Here is an 18,614-nt window from a genome sequence, read left to right as displayed (position 1 = left end):
AGGGAGCATTTTGCCTTTGTATTCCCCAGTTTTCTTGATAAAATGAGAGGGCTATATTAATGGGTTCCTTCCAGCTCTAAATTCCATAATCCTAATATCTCAATTTCAGTCTGATTTCCAAGATAACAATTTCCTCATCAAAGTCCATAAATGTTTTACACTTCTCATTTCATGAAAGTCTATGCACCATTAGTTCCCAGTAACATGGAAAAAAGGATCCAATTTACTGGCATTTTCTCAACTCAACATCCAAACAAACAATTATTAAACAAGCCACTAGGTTAAAGCTTTGGACATAACAACAACAACAATAAATGACATAGTAACTCACCTCCAGGAGATTGTAGACTCTCTCCAGGATTAGGTCCAAATTAAATAAATACTTTCCAAATCATGTGCTATCATTCTACTCTAAATGGAAATGCCACCATAGTCATTGGTCTATCTTTGGGCCTCCCCAAAAGAAATTTCTTTATTCATCCCACAATCTAACATGTGCTATTCTTTCACTGTTGCTAAGACTGACCAACTCTTCTCATGATAAATCTGAACTGATTCCAAGGTCACCTTGCCCTAGCAAACAACAAGTGACTAATGACAATAATCCATCCAGACAAGAAAATAGACTCTACAGTGGGCTTTACCTGCAGCTGAAAGTGTTTACTAATGAATTAGTCTGAATGAGTGAGCATGAGAGAGGCAACTTCAACTTAGCTGACATTTAAATAGTATCTTATTTTGTTTTTATAGTCACTGACAAATTCTAAGTTGCTTAATATAATGTATCTTTGATACTGTTGCTAGTTATACTATTTGGAGATTAATGAACAACAGTTATTGGGATAGGATGAGTCCAAATATATTGTGATTTACAATGAAAAAGAAAAAAATAGTTATCTGGATTTTTTATATAAAATCGTCTTCACTTATACTCTAAAATAGCATTAATAAACAGAGGCAGTCTAGCACAGAAGAAGTCAGAAAGACTTAGGTTTAAGTCCTATCACTCAAATAGACTATGTGAACATGGACAAGTCATGCAAGTTTTTCAGTGACTAATGCAGCTTTCAAAGCCTATAAATTACAGATTTTATACACACACACACACATTTATTTATGCATGTATTCATTCATTAATCCACTTATTTATTTATTTATTTATTTATTTGCTCGTCTATTCATTTTGTTTAGTTATTGGAAGTTCTTTCCATGCTACATGTCACCTATATCAATAAACTCAGGAAACCAGATCTCCATCTGTTCCTTTCCTCACCCCCAACCCAAGGGAGAGAGTTACTAGGAAAGAAAAATATATATTTAAATTAAAAATTCCGTTGTTAGAAAAACATTTCTACAATGCATTAAAATTTACAAAATACCTTAAAAATCTACATAAATATTATGTCACATTTTCATATAAAGAAACTGAAGAACATGGAGGTAAAATGATTTACCCAGGGTCACAAAACTAATAAATGACAGAGCTAGGAACTTTTTTCACTGCCCCATTGTTCCTTATGTTTCATCTTAAGAAACTAATCATTCTTCATCTAAAAAGTGATACCAGCCATATAGCAAGGGGCTTTCTTGTGATGATTTTGAACAGCTCTTTAAGAATACAATCTTAAAGCTTGCTAGATTGCTTTATGTGTTCTAGACATTCCAGCTGCACCATACCATAAAGTACATCTCAATACAGAGCTACTATATTAAATCAGAATCCTGAGTTGTGATTCAAAGAGGTCCTCAGTTTGTTCCCAGTACATAGGGTTATTCTGATGTAAATCAGAAGTTCCATTGGCCTTTAGACAACAAGAACAAAACTCTTACAATTACTTTTGATGTGAGTTGAGAGTTTCAATCACAGTGTTGATGGACTGGTAAAATTTCCAATTGTTGTCCAAATGGTCCAATATCCAGGCTAAATGGAAACTCTCAGGTCTGATGTGATCTATGAGCCCCATGTAGGTAGATCTGTAATCTATTTTCTTTCTTGGCCCACCCCACTTATTTATATCAAGAATCCATTTTGGGGGGGCAGCTAGGTGGTGCAGTGGATATAGCACTGGCCTGGATTCAGGAGTACCTGAGTTCAAATCCAACCTCAGACACTTGACACCAGCTGTGTGACCCTGGGCAAGTCACTTAAGCTCAATTGCCTCACAAAAAAAAAAAGGATCCATTTTTTGAGTAAAGATGTGTAAGTGAAAAAAATTGATACTCACTCACATAGGCAAATGTCCTCACAGTTGAAACTGAAAGGATGAATATGAGGCCAGAATGTCCATTTACTTCAAGGAAGACTTGGCAGGAATGCAAGGTGACCTTTTTATGTCCTAAAAGACCAAGCCTTAGAAATGTAAGATTTTAATGAAAGAAACAACCTTAAAGATCATAAATCTAGAGTTGGATAGGACCTCAGAAGTAATTTGCTCTAATCCCTATACACTAGAGATGAAGAAACTGAAACCCTAAGAAATTAAATGACTTGTCTAGAGTAACACAGGAACATTGTATAGCTCCAACTTGAACTTAGCTTCTGTCATTCTCACTCCAGCACTTTTTCCACTCTATCATCCTGAAATCACGTAGTCTTCCTATTTTACAGATGATATTTTTTAAGCCAGAAGTCACTTGTCAAATATCACATACACTAGCAAAGCTAGATGTGGACTCAAATTTCCTGGCTCCTGGTCTTGTGTTCATTCCCAGAATGCTCTCCTTGTAAAAGCTTGATGTAACTTGAAAAAAAAAAAAGATTTGCCTAAGTTATGAAAAGTCCATCACTAAGAGGAAATGGGAAGAGGAGAAGAGAGAAGTCATACTGAGCATAACTAAGTGTAGAATAAGTCCAAAAGAAAATCATTTACAAATATTTACAAATTACACAAAAGCACACTTCCACTGCCTGTACTCATATATGTAGAATCTTTTAATTTAGACTTCTGATTTTTAAAGGTATGCAATTAATAAGCTAACTATTGCTGATTGAGATATTCATATCCATTACTTTTTTGGCTTTTTAAAAGGGAGTTAGAAGACATTATGTAATATAACTTTGTTTTGACAAATTCCAAGTCCAAGCTAAACTAAAATATGCCATTTGAAATTTGACTGAACATGTAAGCAACAGAAACATGATGTGGTGAATACACAACATAGAATTAGAAAGGAAATGAGCAAAGAACTTCCAAATCATGCCATTTCACAAATGAGGAAATTGAAACCCAAATTTAAATATGACTTAACCATGTAAGTGGTCATACATGTCCATGGGCACAGAGCTAATTTAGGACTACAATCCAGGTTTTATGCTTGCAAGTTAGGTGTTCTTTCTAACATACTACATTGTGTCCCTAGTTTTAACATTTAATAAAATTAGCACAAATTTTTCCTGATGCCTCAATAACTCAACACTACACTGTCTTCTTTAGAACTGGACAAAAGTAGAATGAACTGACTATTTGGTGGGTTCCCCTTCACTAAAGATCATCTCATGAAAACTAGATGATTTATTTCAAGGATGATATACACTGGAGCCCTGTATATATATATATATATATATACACACACACACACATATACATATATATACACATATATACACATATATACACACACATATACATATATATACACATATATACACATATATACATATATATACATATATATATATACACACACATTGAATTAGATCATGTTTGATATCTCCTCCAATTTTATTTTTTTTAATTTATGGAACAAAACAAGCATTTTTATAACAGTATATAAAAAGATGATTACACATGAAACTACAAATCTATTATGTACAATTTGCTCTTCCATTTAAATAAATAATAGTTATATACATTTCTTTTTTAAATTTCCTCCTCCCTCCCCTAGAGATGACTACCATTGGACTAAAATTTCATATCTATCTATATCTATATCTATGTCCATGTCCATGACAATGTCCATATCTATAAAATTCTATACATACTTCTCATTATGAGTTCTTTCTCTGGATATAGATAGTATCTTTCTCCATATGTCCTTTATAGTTAATTGGATATTTATAATAGTCCAAATGACTTATTGACTCAAAGTCATTCTAAAACAATATTGCTGTCACTGTATATAATGTTCTCTTGGTTCTGCTCATTTTGCTCTCCATTATTTCATGAAAGTCTTTCCAAGTTTTTCTAAGATCATAAAACTCATCTTTTCTTATAGCACAATAGTATTCCATTACAATGATATCTCAATTTTGAGAGTCTGTGATACTATACTATTTGTGTTTAATTTAGATTTTCAGGTAACCTAAGGGACAAAGTTTGTATTCAAGCAGGCAGTTGTGGGGCTTAAATTTTCTAATTTTGTTCAATTGGTTTCTTGACTGATCCATCTTCCTCAAAAATATAATCTTCAGAACATTTGTTGAAGTCTGCATCACATCACAGTCTAGGAACAAGTTTTCCTACATCTCTCTCTTAAGTATATATTCAGTCGGAAGATTGAATAGAGGAAAGGTATTTCCTATATCAGCTCTAAATTATGTTGGGAGATGCATGAGCAGTCAGAGGTGGGGATCCATACATTTTAATATATCTACTTCCTTTGGATTGAACACATATTAGATATAACACAAACCAGATAGTCCAAAATTACCTTCTCCCTTGTGTTTCAAAGCATGCATTTATAATCATAAGCTAAAACAACAGACCCTCTTGGAAGCAAATGCAAATTATACCATATGTAAATAAATGAAATAGAAACATGGGCTGGCGAAGCAAGCCCCCAAATCTTCCAAACTTGCTACCGCAGCAAAATAGTCCAGATAGGTTAGAGAAATGAATAAGCAAGGACTGATAAAGTAGTTACTGAGTGTGTCTCTGAATGTGATTTTGTGGAAAGTATTCCTTATAAGATAATGGAAAACTAATACAACCTGATAAAATCTAACATGGGTAACTAGATGACACAGTAAATAGAGTTCAGGGCCTGTAGTCAGGTAGACTTAAGTTCAAATCCAATGTATGTCTATCATCTATTCACTTGGGTGAATTAGAGATTCGGAAGAGAAAATAAGATAGATGATAGACATACATGCAGACAGAGAGCTAGACAGATGGATAGATAGGCAGACATAGAACAAGCATTATTAATTAAGCATTTACTGTGTGCTAGGCATTATACAAAATATTGGGGATACAAATACAAGCAAACATATCCCCAAGATAGAGCTTACATTATAATGGGAGAAAGGAATCAGGAAAGAGAGGGTACCCTTCAAGGGCAAGGCTACTGACCTATCAAGGATCTGGAAAAATCCAGTCAGGAGTGAAGTGAGCATAGCTGGGGCCCCTCATGAAATGGTGGTCTAGACTCGGGACTCATCAACCAGGAGAGGAGATTTCAGGGTGGAGGCATCTTCAGGAGAGGAAGCCTCCTGGAGCAGAAGTAGAAAAGGCTAGAAAGTGAAACAAGCAGTGAAGTGAGAAATGAAGCATATCAGTGTACAGAAGGCAAATGAATTGCCTGGTAATGGGAACATAGATATCGGTTTATTGCTATATGGAGTTACTACCAACAGAAAAACATGTCCTCTAGTCAGTATGTATATCCCTATACTCCACACACACAGTGTGAGTCTCCTGGGTTTTAAAGATCACAAAGAGACCAAATTGATGAACTTCCATTATCTTTTTTTTGTTGTTTTTGTTGTTTTGTTTTTTGCTTGGCAATGGGGGTTAAGTGACTTGCCCAGGGTCACACAGCTAGTAAGTGTCAAGTGTCTGAGGCCGGATTTGAACTCAGGTACACATGAATCCAGGGCCAATGCTTTATCCACTGCACCTAGCTGCCCCCTAACTTCCATTTTCTTATAGAAGAAACTACAGTGGGGGCAGCTAGGTGCACAGTGGATAAAACACCAGCCCTGAAGTCAGGAGGACCTGAGTTCAAATCTGGCCTCAGACACTTGATACTTACTAGCTGTGTGACCCTGGGAAAGTCACTTAACCCTCATTGCCCCGCAAAAAACAAAAACAAACAAAAAAATCCCTACAGTTAAGGAAGGAGAGATATAATGCTGTCACGCATGCAAACATACATGCATGCATGCATATATATGCATGCATACAAACACATGTATGTATATGTGCCTTGCATTCCTAGTTTGCATGTTTATGAATCACTTGAAGATCCGTTGAGGGAAAAGGTAGAAGGTAGATTATTATCACCACATTTGTGATGCAAGATTTTAATAAATAGATATGGAACATATCTAGAATTGATAAGTATCTCCAATTAATCCTATTTTTTCTCATTGCAACACACATAGTAGAGAAATAAATGTCCGATGATGCATTGAGATAGATTTCTTTCAACAGCTTGTGACTCCTCACTCATTTTATTATGATACTTTATATATCATCAGTATTTTGACTGATATTTTTCCCTTTTATTAGTCCTATTATATAGACCACATTTATCTTCACTTGTTGGAGGATGACTTGTCATAACACACTTATGTGTATCTGCAAATAGCAAAAACTAAAGGTCTGGAGCAATCAAATTCTTTGTATCTTCTCTCTGAGCATAGGAAGAGTTCAAAGAAAACTAAGCCTTGGCACAGGGTTTATCAGCACTCCATCTTCCCTACCGCCTCAGCTTCTTCCCTTGTCCACAGTTACAAACACGATGATGAAACATTCATACTTCATAGTCCAGTTAATACCACCTACGGATAATTGTACTCACTATGCAGCACCTGTTACTAAAGGACCTTACCTCATCACCCTTTGGCACTTTCATCATTTTTACTATTTTACAGATGATAAAAGGAACACATATATTATTCAAATCCCCATGGTCAACCTGTCCCTTCTTTCCTGACTCTGTGCAGATAGATCTTAGAAACTTGAGCTTGAAGGCCACAGAAGCTCTATCTAGGGAGTGTGGCACCTAAGAGGACACACATTCCACAGTGTGATGACATGGGCTACAGTCCCTACTCAGATGCTTACTAGCAATGTGTTCTTAGTAAGTCGTTTAACCTCCCTGGGCCTTGGTTTCCTCAACTGTAAAATGAGGGAGTTGGGTCAGAAACCCTCTAAAAGCCCATTCAACTCCATGTTCTTTCAGCCGAAATGCTGGCGACATAAGAGAGTATGCTTATATTCTTAAGGCTGGTTCTCTTCTGCTGCCTTATACATTGCTGAAAGATCAAGAGATTTCTCTCTTCACCCTTGCCCTTCTACTTCGCTTTGCACAATTTTCTTGCCAGTAGTGCTTACTTACTTAACCTTTTATGATCAAGATGACTGAGCTTGAGAATATGTACCCCACCGGTAGCATGGGTTATATATGGCCCAGATACAACATTGATCTGTCAAATTCACTTTCTCATATAAAGTATAAAAATCCTGACTGAGATGCTTTATTACCTGTGTGACCCTGAGCAAGTCACTTATTTTCCCTAGGCCTCAGTTTTCTCAACTATAAAATTGAAGGTGGCAGGGAGAGGAGAGGTTGGGTGAGATAGTCTATAAAGTCCCTTCCAGTTTCAAATATCTATTATCTTATGAATCCACATACTTTTTCCCCCACTCCAGCTGGATGGAGAGAAGCTACCATTGTTACCTTATATCACAAAGGAAGAAAAAGCCCAATTCACCTCTTGAAGGGTCACACCTACAAACTCCTAGACAATGCCACCCTATATTGTAGCACTTTCATTGACACAGTGACAGTTCTTCAAGAGACTTTGGGTTATAATAAAGCAGTTTCTTGAACCCCTTGCCAAAAAAAACCCTGCAAAATCATCCCAAGTATAAAGGTCTACTTTTTCATGGCCTGTATTGTATTCAAAAAGACCATCGGGGTCAGTAGCTTTGGTTTGCAGTCAAAATCCCACTCCTATTTCTGCTTTTCTCTCTCTCCCTCCCAGGCGCCCCCCCCCACCTAACTTCAAACAGAGTTGTTTTTATATTTCTCCATAGTCATCTTAGTATCATTCATGCAAGGCAAGAGAGACAGGCGAGATCTGAATGTCCCGGATTCTTTCCCCCGTCTTTGACAGACAGTAATGCTGTTGCGAAGGGCTGCCACTTTTCAGCCATGGAGAAGCATTCTCTCTGACCGGTGTGACTGTCAAAAATGGACACATCTGAATGGGCCTCTTGTAATCCAAGAACCACAATATCAAAGCCCTATTATTTACATACTTTAGATGAAAATCAGTCTTTGGGCTTGGGGAGGAAGCATTGCCAGACACCTCAGTTCACCTGGGACCACACAGCCAGGTACACTAATTATGGAATGCTGTTTTGAAAGCTGGGTTTAAGTGGCATGTTTAAACTATAGATTTAATCTGGCTAGTACTGATGAGAAGAAAGTCATTGTCTTCCACAAAGGCCCAAACAAAGAGACAGGACAACATTATGACTGAGCAGCTCTTCTTTCAGGGCCTCCACTGTGGAAATGGTGACTCTCCAATCCCCTAAGCCCCAAACACCCAGATCGGCTCAATTACCTTTTCTGTGACTCACAGGAACATGAAAGCTTCATGCAAAGTATTTTCTATGAAGTCTCTCCTTTAGAGAGTTATGTGTTTGCTTTAAACTATGGCTGGAAGAATGCCCAAAAACTTTGCTCAAAAGGGATTATATTCCCAGCCAGCTGTAGAGCATTTCTTTAAGGATTTAGAGTGCTTGATTGAGAGAGCATAACATTTATGATTGGACTACAAAGCACACACATGCACACACACACATGCACAATGCAAATAAATGCACACAAGAGCAAGTTTTGTTGGTGTCATGGATCCATCCATCATTATATCACTATCTGTTATTATTCACTATGCAGAAAGAAATTTAAGTGAGGGTTAACCAGTTCACCTGTAGCTGGAAAGTGGGGGATAGGGAAATGGGTGACATTTTCATGATCTTCTGTTGAATATCATTAACTATCAAAGCATTAAGACCACCTTAAATAGATAGACCCCCTTTAGAGGGTCATTCTGAGGATAAAATGAGATAACATATGTAAAGCTACTTGCAAACAGTAATCTTATGTAAATGTAATTGATTGTGTGTGTGTGTGTGTGTGTGTGTGTGTGTGTGTGTGTGTTACCAAAGACTTGACAATTCATTGCAATTGATTTGTAAGACAGTATTCAGGACCAATGACTTGGGAGACAGTATTGACCAATTTCTTTTGTTTTTTGTTTTTTAAATAAATAACCAGAGAGTAGTTTCAGTTATTGAACTAAAGAAAAAAAAATCAGCAGATAGAAAAGTCTAATGAATAGTTCATAGACAAAGAAAACATTAGTATTAATGAGAAATGTCAAATAAATGTTCCCAAATCTCTGGTGTATTTATAAACATCTCTAAGGAATGCATAGGGTAATAGGAAGACTTCTAGAGAAGTTCTATTCTTGCTTCTTGGACATTACTTCCCCTCATGCACTCTTCATTCCAGACAAACAGGTCTACATGATGGTCCACATCTTAAGTAATTCATCTCTGACCTCTGGGCCTGCTTCCTTCTGAGGTCTACCTCTCTCTCCCTCCTCCCATTCTTGGAATTCTCTCCCCTCTCACCTCTGCCATTTAAAACCCTTAGCTTCTTTGAAGGGTCAACTCATCTACTCTGTGTTTCCTTATCTCTTTAGATAAATGTATTCAATCTTTCCTTCACAAATTATCATACATATATATATATATATATTCCATTTACATAATTTATCCTCTCTTCTCACCCCCAAGTAGAATGTAAGCTTCTGGAAGTCAGGGGTTGTTTTCCTTTTTGTCTTTGTATTCCCAGCAACTAGCACTGTACCTGGAGCTTAATGGGTGGTAAAAAAATGTTTGTTAAATTGTATTGGGTTAGATTGGATTGCTCTCTCATTGCAATTCAAGATCCCCTTTGCCGAGCATACAGCATGGAAGAGAAGAGGTTTTTATTATCACAAAATATTTCTGTTTCTGCTCTATTTTATGTAACTCTGGTGGCTTACAGAGTAATGTGTTACTGACTATGAAGGAGATAAGGAAAAAGGACCAAAGACTCTCCCTTTCTTTCACATTGAAGAACTGATGAGATACTGAAGTGATGTGCAGCTGAGACAAGCTCACTGCTCTTGGTCCAGCAGAAAAGGCAAGACTTCATTCAGTCGTTTGTTTTTTGTGGCCCCTCAAGGTTCCTGTTTAAATCTCAATGCTTGCCATAACTAGGGTTTTACATAGAATTCCCTTCCCCCAGAAAGGAACTGCTGCTAATTGACTCAATCTACGAGGGTGATTGTCCAACTGCAAGGTGACCCATCCATCAATAATGTCAACTCCCTGACAAGCTCTGGTCTGGGATTCCTAGTTTTCTACTTTGACCTAACCCAACAATAGTCATTTCCATGAGGAACAAAATTCTGCCTGATAGCCAAGAAAACTAAGTGGGTCTTGTTTTTGTGGGGCGATGAGGGTTAAGTGACTTGCCCAGGGTCACACAGCTAGTAAGTGTCAAGTGTCTGAGGCCAGATTTGAACTCAGGTCCTCCTGAATCTAGGACCAGTGCTTTATCCATTGCGCCACCTAGCTGCCCTTTCAAGTGGGTCTTTCTAAAGAGGCATTTAAATTATATCTTTATTTATCTGTACCTGATCCATAACATGCCACTCAGATTATCAAAAGCTGACTTCAACAGAGGAAAACAAGCAAAGCAACATTTAATTGAGGGGCAGCTAGGTGGCACAGTGGATAGAGTACCAGCCCTGGATTCAGGAGGACCTGAGTTCAAATCCAACCTCAGACACTTAGTAACTGTCTGACCCTGGGTAAGTCACTTAACCCCAATTGCCTCACTAAAAAAAACAAAACAAAAACAAAACAAAAAACAAACAAACAAAACACTTAATTGATCCCTCTTTTCTAGAAAAGACTCTATTATTCTCTTAAGAGAACAGTAGATTGAGGTGCAAACTACCCTGACTATGGCACTGATCTATTAACTTAAGTCTCTTAGCACATCCAGGCAGCTAGGTGGTTAGAGCACTGTACGTGAAGTTAGGAAATTATGTGTGAATCCTGCCTCTGACACTTTCAAGCTTTATGTCCTAGGGGCAACCAACCCTCCCTCCAAAAAAACCCCAAAATACCCCACACACACGTTATTTGCCTCAGTTTCCCCACATGTAAAATAAGTATAATAATAATAGCACCTGCCTCCCAGAGTTGTTGTGGGGATCATATAAGATATTTGCAAACTGCTTTGCAAACCTTAAAGTGATATATAAATGCTAGCTAGTAGTATAGGGCAGGCCAAAAATCATGAAAGGGTTTGATATTTTTATAATTTTTAAAATGTTTTTTCTTTTTTTCACCATTATGAGTTTTGATTTTTCATGCATAATGCAAATTAATTTCCTATATATACTGTATATGATGCTATGGTACTGTAAATTGAAAACAAAAAAAAAGGAGTTATTAATATTTGTGACTTTTGGCCTACCCTGTAGTAGTATTTACCTTTGGTGAATTTCCTGCACAAATCCATGGAAATCACCGCTGTATTAAAATATTTTTGTCCCCACACAACCCCATGTATGTGAACTTATACCTCCTTAGAAGAGGTTGGGTTCACAGAAGATAAGCACTTTTAAAGAAATTTTCATTCCCCTAACAAGTAGAAAGCAATAAAGAAACCAGATGAAGTTGGAATGATGGAAGGTGATTAAATTCATTTGCTCAAATCCTCCAGAACTTCCCAGCATACCCTCTTTTCCTGTTCCATGGTGGGTTTTGACATTTGGAAGAAGAGACAGATTACTAGCAAGGGAAAACAACAACAACCCATGCAAAATTCAGGATTTTCTTCTATTAGGAATAAGGAAATTTAATTCTTTTTTTTGGGGGGGGGGCTTTATTTCCTTCTCAAAACCTGCAATACTTTATCTAGAAGCATAATCAGAGCATCATCTAAGTCAATCAAGAGCCTCCACTCCAAATCAAAGTCTTTAGGGGAAGGGGAGGGGGAAGGGGTGAGCGGGAAAGAGGTAGTTGTAGTTATTATTTTGCTTTATTTACTGAGAACTGAATTTCAACAACATTATTCTTTAGTCCTTGAGGAAGTAATACACTCTCACCCTTAAAACGCTGTAAGTAGTCGATAATCCATTATTACAGTAAGCCGTACACTCTCACAGTAATTATCTAATAACCCCTTATAAAAGACCGTAGCTTCCTAATCTGTTTATAATTATCATTTCAATGATCCCGTGCATTAATGTCTGACCTTCAGCAACTCTGACCTGATCTTAATTAGCTCTAATATCAAATCATCACTATATAAGAAACTAGCCATGACCAAATGAATGAACCCCAGGTACAGTTAATTTCTGGAGCAATTATCTTTTCATGTAGGGAGATTTAAATGATTATCTGCACAATTTCACACAGTTTTATGTAATTCTGCGACATTATAAATTCTGTTTTAAATCATATTTCAAAGGCAGGGCTCCACAGTCTGGTTTCATATAGTATACTATGTACTAGCCTAGTACATTGTACTATGGCTGTATAATATTAGATGATTTTGTGTCATTATTTTCAATTACATAAGAATAACAAAAACATATTTTACAAAGTGATAGATTACCTCTTAAACATATAAATATGTAGCATGGTAATCTGGGAGCAAATAATATCCAGTTAGAATCATATCATTTAAAGAAAAGACTATTTTGAAATATTGAAAGTAATTGATAATACTATATGTGCTAAGAAAAGATTAGAAAATGTAAAGTGTATGTTAATATGCTTTCAGTATTTACCAAGGGCTGCAAAGTGCAAAACATTTATCATACTAACAAAGCTAGGAAAAATGTCTGTGTAAAAGTGGTATTTGAACTTGGTGCTATTGAACTTGAGGATTTTAAACCTAGGAAATGCATAGTCACCCTGATGCCAGTAGGTATCTCCCATTCCTGAGTGGCCTTTCTAAAACACACCCTTCCCTGCCACCCACTTTATTTTCCTCAGTGTTCTTTATGGTTCACTTCAAACAAAACAAAACAAAAACAAAAACAAAAATATCATATCCACTCTCGTCTTTGGATTTCTTGCAGGCTGGAGAACCACTTAGGAGAGTAGATTTAACTTAAAATTGACTCTTAAACAAAGGTAAGTTTAAAGAAAACTCATCACCCCCAAACATTTGATGTTTTGCAACAAAATTAAACGAAATAAATGATTGGTAGTCGATAACCATGTTTTGGAAAAAGATATAGGGAAGCCTAGCTGCTCAAAGGAGTTCCTGGTTTCAAAAAACTGGGGTGGAGTGCACAAATTGCTCTAAGAACTGGATTTCAACAAGAGGATTTACTGTTCTTCCTACCTTGAACACAATTTATCAAAGTTGTCCATTGAACCTTCCCGGTCAGAGCTCTTTCAAATGCTAACATTTCCTACCTATAAGCCAAAACATTTGTCCTACAGCCATCAAGTGCAGATAGCAGCCTGATGGGGGTGATTGATTTGAAAGGTAATTTGAATGGAGGATGCTGTGTACATCCTCTTAGTGATGCCCCTATGACAGCTGCATGGGCTTTCCATGATGTATGACCCACAGGAGCTGAGAGGAGTAAATATAACAGAGAGAACTCTGCCTTCTTATCACATTTTTCTTTCTTTCTTGTTTTTTTCTTTTCTCCTTTTTAATTGAATCCCTTTGATACCCAAGTATCAGATGATTTAGCCCTTTAGAGATAGAAGAAACCTTAACAATTATCCAGTTTTCTCCTCTCCTTTTTCACAAAAGGAAACTGAGTTTTGGAGCAGGAAAATCATGTCTCTCCCTAGTCACTCATGTAGTAAATGTTAGAACCTGGATTTGGTGCAGATTTACTTCAGTTTTTGTAAAAGTCAAAGGTAAATGCCTCCTTTTGTTTTGTCAATAAAGCCTGAAAAGAAAGACTGCTTTACTTTTTTTTTAATAATTTGTGGTAACATTGGTAAAATTTTAATTTGATTATATTTCCTAGGACTATTGGTTGAAATTACATATTTGGAAGTGTTTTCAAAATTAATCAACATATATGTGTTTTGAAACATGTTTTAAACATCATTGGCAGATAAAACTACAGTTAAAAACTCGATTTATAATTTATTTAGTAAAACTAACACTCAATTGAGAAAACTTCCTGTACCCCTAAAACTTAGAGTAATCAGAGATTTGTTGAACGCACTGAGAGTCTGACTTGTCTGGGACCATACACTGTACATCAAAGAACAGACTTGAACAAAGACTTTCTTGGTTTAAAGGCCAATTCTTCATGTACTATACTATATCAGAAACATTGCCATTTATTAGATAACGTTTACATATGGCATTATGATTTTCAAACTACTGTCTTTACTACAGTGTTTTGACATTACTGGTACAAGTACCATCATCTCTGTTTTAAATTGAGGCTCAGAAAATTTAATCCTAAATCACAGTAAATGTTAGAAATGGGTGTTTTATTAGTGTCCCCCAAACCACCTCAGAGATCCTCCATTACATCACATTTAAGTAATAATCATACCAATAAAATTCATGCCGGATATTTGTCCTGTCTTATTAATTGTCGTTTGTCTACTTGTGAGCCACTGGGTAGAGAAGTGGATAGAGCAATGGGCTTGGAATCAGGAAGACTCATCTTCACAGGTTCAAATGTGGCCTCAGATATTTACTAACTATGTGACTCTGAGTGAATCACTTAAACCTATTGGCCTCAGTTTCCTTATCTGTAAAATGAGCTGGAGAAAGAAATGGCAAAACATTCCAGTATCCTTTCTAAGAAAACCCCAAATGGGGGTCAGGAAGAGTTGGACACAGCTGAAAAGGCTTGAGAATAATAACTACATAGGCATCATGAATATCTATTCTAAGAAATATCATGAAAATTTGGCCTCTGGGCAGCTAGGTGGCACAGTGAATAAAGCACTGGCCCTGGATTCAGGAGGACCTGAGTTCAAATCCAGCCTCATATACTTGACACTTACTATCTGTGTGACCTTGGGCAAGTCACTTAACCCCAATTGCCTCACCAAAAAAAAAAAGATTTATAGGAGGCAGCTAGGTGGCACAGTGGATAAAGCACCAGTCCTGGATTCAGGAGGACCTGAGTTCAAATCCAGCCTCAGACACTTGATACTTACTAGCTGTGTGACCCTGGGCAAGTCACTTAACACTCATTGCCCTGAGCAAAAAAAAAAAAAGTCCAGGGAAAATATGGCCTCTGGGGAATTAGATGATCATCCTCTGTCAGATTCCCCTATTCTATGCGTTGACCAAATCTTAGGCCAATAGCATTTCATGAAGTAAACAACTTTGGCTTTCACTACCTCAGGCACCAGATGCTCCCATCAAAGTCTAAGGCATTGTACAAGATCTAAAACTATATTATAAAGCAGTAATCATCAAAACAGTGGTACTGGCTAAGAAATAGAGTGGTACATCAGTGGAAAAGGTGAGGAACACAAGACAGTAGTAAATGATTATAGTAATCTACTGTTTGATAAACCCCAAAACTACTGCTTCTGGGTTAAGAACTCACTATTTGACAACAACTGCCAGGAAAACTAGAAAATAGTATGGCAGAAACTAGGCATAGACCAACATCTTGTACCATATGTCAAAATGGGTAATTTAAACATAAAGAGTGATACCATAAACAAATTAGGAAAGCAAGGAATAGTTTACCTGTCAGATCGAGGGAGAAGGGAAAAATTTATGAACAAAGAACAGAGATAATTATGAAATGCAAAATGGGTCATTTTGATTACATCACATTAAGAAGTTTTTGCACAAACAAAACCAATGCAACCAACATTAGAAGGCAAGCAGAAAAATAATTTTACAGCCAGTGTTTCTGATAAAAGCCTTGCTTCTCAAATGTATAGAGATTTAAGCCAAATTTATAATACAAGTTATTCCTCGGTTGATAAATGGTCAGAGGATACAAACAGGAAGTTTTCAGATAAAGAAATTAAAGCTATCCATAGACATATGAAAAAATGCCCTAAATGACTAATGATTAAAGAAATGCAAATCAAAACAGTGTTGTGTTACCATCTTGCACCTATTCAATTGGCTAATATGACAGAAAAGAAAGAAGATAAATGTTGGAAAAGGTGTGGGAAAATTTGAACACTAATGCATTGTTGGTAGAGTTGTAAATTTATCCAACCATTCTGGAGAGCAATTTGGAACTGTGCCCAAGGGGTTATAAAACTGTGCATTCCCTTTGAGCCAGAAATACCACTACCAGGCATGTATAAAAAAGAAATCATAAAAAAGGAAAAAGTACCCACAAGTACAAAAATATTTATAGATGCACTTTTTGTGGTGGCAAAGAATTAGAAATTGAGGAGATGTCCATCAATTGGGGAATAGCTAAACAAGTTGTGGTTTATGAATGTAATATAATATTATTGTGCTATAAAAAAATGATAAGGAGGTAGATTTCAGAAAAACCTGGAAAGATTTACATGAAATGACATTAAGTGAAGTGAGCAGAACCAGAAGAACATTGTACACAATAACAGCAAATTTGTATAATGATCCACTATGATGGATTTAGCTATTCTCCCCAATGCACTGATCCAAGCCAATTCCAAAAGACTTTTGATGGAAAATGTTCTCCACATCCAAGAAAAGAACTATGGAGTTTTAATGAAGATCAAAGCATTGAATTTTCACTTTTTTTGTTGTTGTTTTTCTTTCTCATGGTTTTCCCCTTTTCTTTTGATTCTTCTTTCACAACATGACTAATATGGAAAAATATTTTACATGATTTTACTGTATAACCTATATTAGATTGCTGCTATCTTGGGGGCAGTGGGAAAGAGAGCTATGGAAAAAGAATTGGAACTCAGAATCTTATAAAAATGAATGTTGAAATCTATATTTGCATATAATTGTAAAAATAAATATGATTAAGATTAAAAAATAAATATTGAATGAATGAGTGAAAAAAGTAAAATATAAGGCATCTTTATTGTTGTATGAAACATTTGCCTTCAAGATTATAATATTTAAAATGTAGTTTGATAGCATATGATCACATATTTTGGTAGGGGAAAAAGTCTGCCTTGAAGTTAGGAAGACTTGTATTGAATCCTGCCTCTTCCATATACTGACTTTGCCATCCTAGGCAAGTTGCAGTGCCCCAGGAAACTCTCTAAGACCACAAATTACAGAGCCATGATAGAGGGGATTTCTTTACTGGGAGCTCTCTATGCCAATGAAATCACAATTCTAGTCACTCTCCTCAAAAAAATAAAATAAAATAACCCCAGTTCTAAATAAATATCTCCTAGATTAATGTCATCCCAAATCTTTAATAGTGTTTCATCAGTATTAGAAAGAGAACTGGTTTTTGGAAGAAGCACACCTGTGTTCTAATCCCAGCTCTGCCACCCAATTCTTGTGTGACCTTGAACAAGTCACATCACAACTCTGAGCCTCCACCTTCATTTATAAAAAGGTCTCTCAGTTCTAAGCCTATAGTCCTTTGATCTAACATCATTGCTTGTCACAGAATGACGATCCTCCATGATTTGGAGAGTTGGAAAGGATTTCAGTCATCATTCAGTCTAACCCATCTTAATCATAGTCTGAGGCCATGCTAGCCTTCCACCCTTATCTTATAGATAAATATTCTTTTATGTTCTGTACTTTCCATCTAAACCAGACCCTGAACAAGTACTACAGTTCTCCCTTTATTGCCTTGTTCACACAATCCATTATGTCAACTGTCCTCCCTCCCCTCATCCCAAACTAAAATGTTTAGAGACCAAATGAAATGCTTCTTCCTACTTAAAAAATTATTTGCTGCTCCCTGTTAGTAACAACTTCCCCCTTCAGACCCTTCCTACTATGCTGTTCTGCACCTATGTAATGCACTTTTCGTGGACGATTCTGCTTTACAATCAACTGTTTCTCTGCCTTGACTCTAAGAAAACTATAAGCTCCATGATAGTAGAGACCATGTCTTAACTAAACTTATCTGAAAGTATCTATTATAGGACTTTGCATAGAGTAGGCACTAAATAAATGCTTATTGAATGAGTGAGTAGATGAATGAATGAGTGATAAGTCTAAAAACAAAAACAAAAAAAAATCTTCTCTAATGGGGATAGAGTTCTGAAAACTTGGAATACCCTAACATAAAAGAATTAAACTTTTTTTTAAAAAAATCATTCAATGACCTAGATTTCTCCATTTTTTTCCTTCCTTTTCAAACTTGGTTTAAGTCTTTTGGATCTGATACCTTTTCCTTTTCTTTTCTTTTCTTTTTTTCTTTTGAGTTGAAAGGTAGGAGCATTCAAAATGTGTTTAAGTCTAGGTCTTCTCTCCTTCAAAGAAAACTCAAGCCTACCCTCTTCTTTTTAATCACTGAATCATCTAGTTGTAACCTTCTTGTCAAAAACAGCATCTGACTTTTGGTTTTAATTTATTAGTTTAAATATATGATTTCATAAAAGACAACCTGATTGTAAAGAAAATCATTTGCTAATGCTAAATACCCTTGTAATGTGTCCAGGAGACATCTTTATAGGGAGTTGCTCCTTGGTGTTCTTGAT

The sequence above is a fragment of the Dromiciops gliroides genome, chromosome 1 (assembly GCF_019393635.1).
Source record: "Dromiciops gliroides isolate mDroGli1 chromosome 1, mDroGli1.pri, whole genome shotgun sequence".
Taxonomy (NCBI): domain Eukaryota; kingdom Metazoa; phylum Chordata; class Mammalia; order Microbiotheria; family Microbiotheriidae; genus Dromiciops; species Dromiciops gliroides.
The sequence above is the reverse complement of the archived record's forward strand: the minus strand, read 5'-3'. Positions refer to the sequence as shown.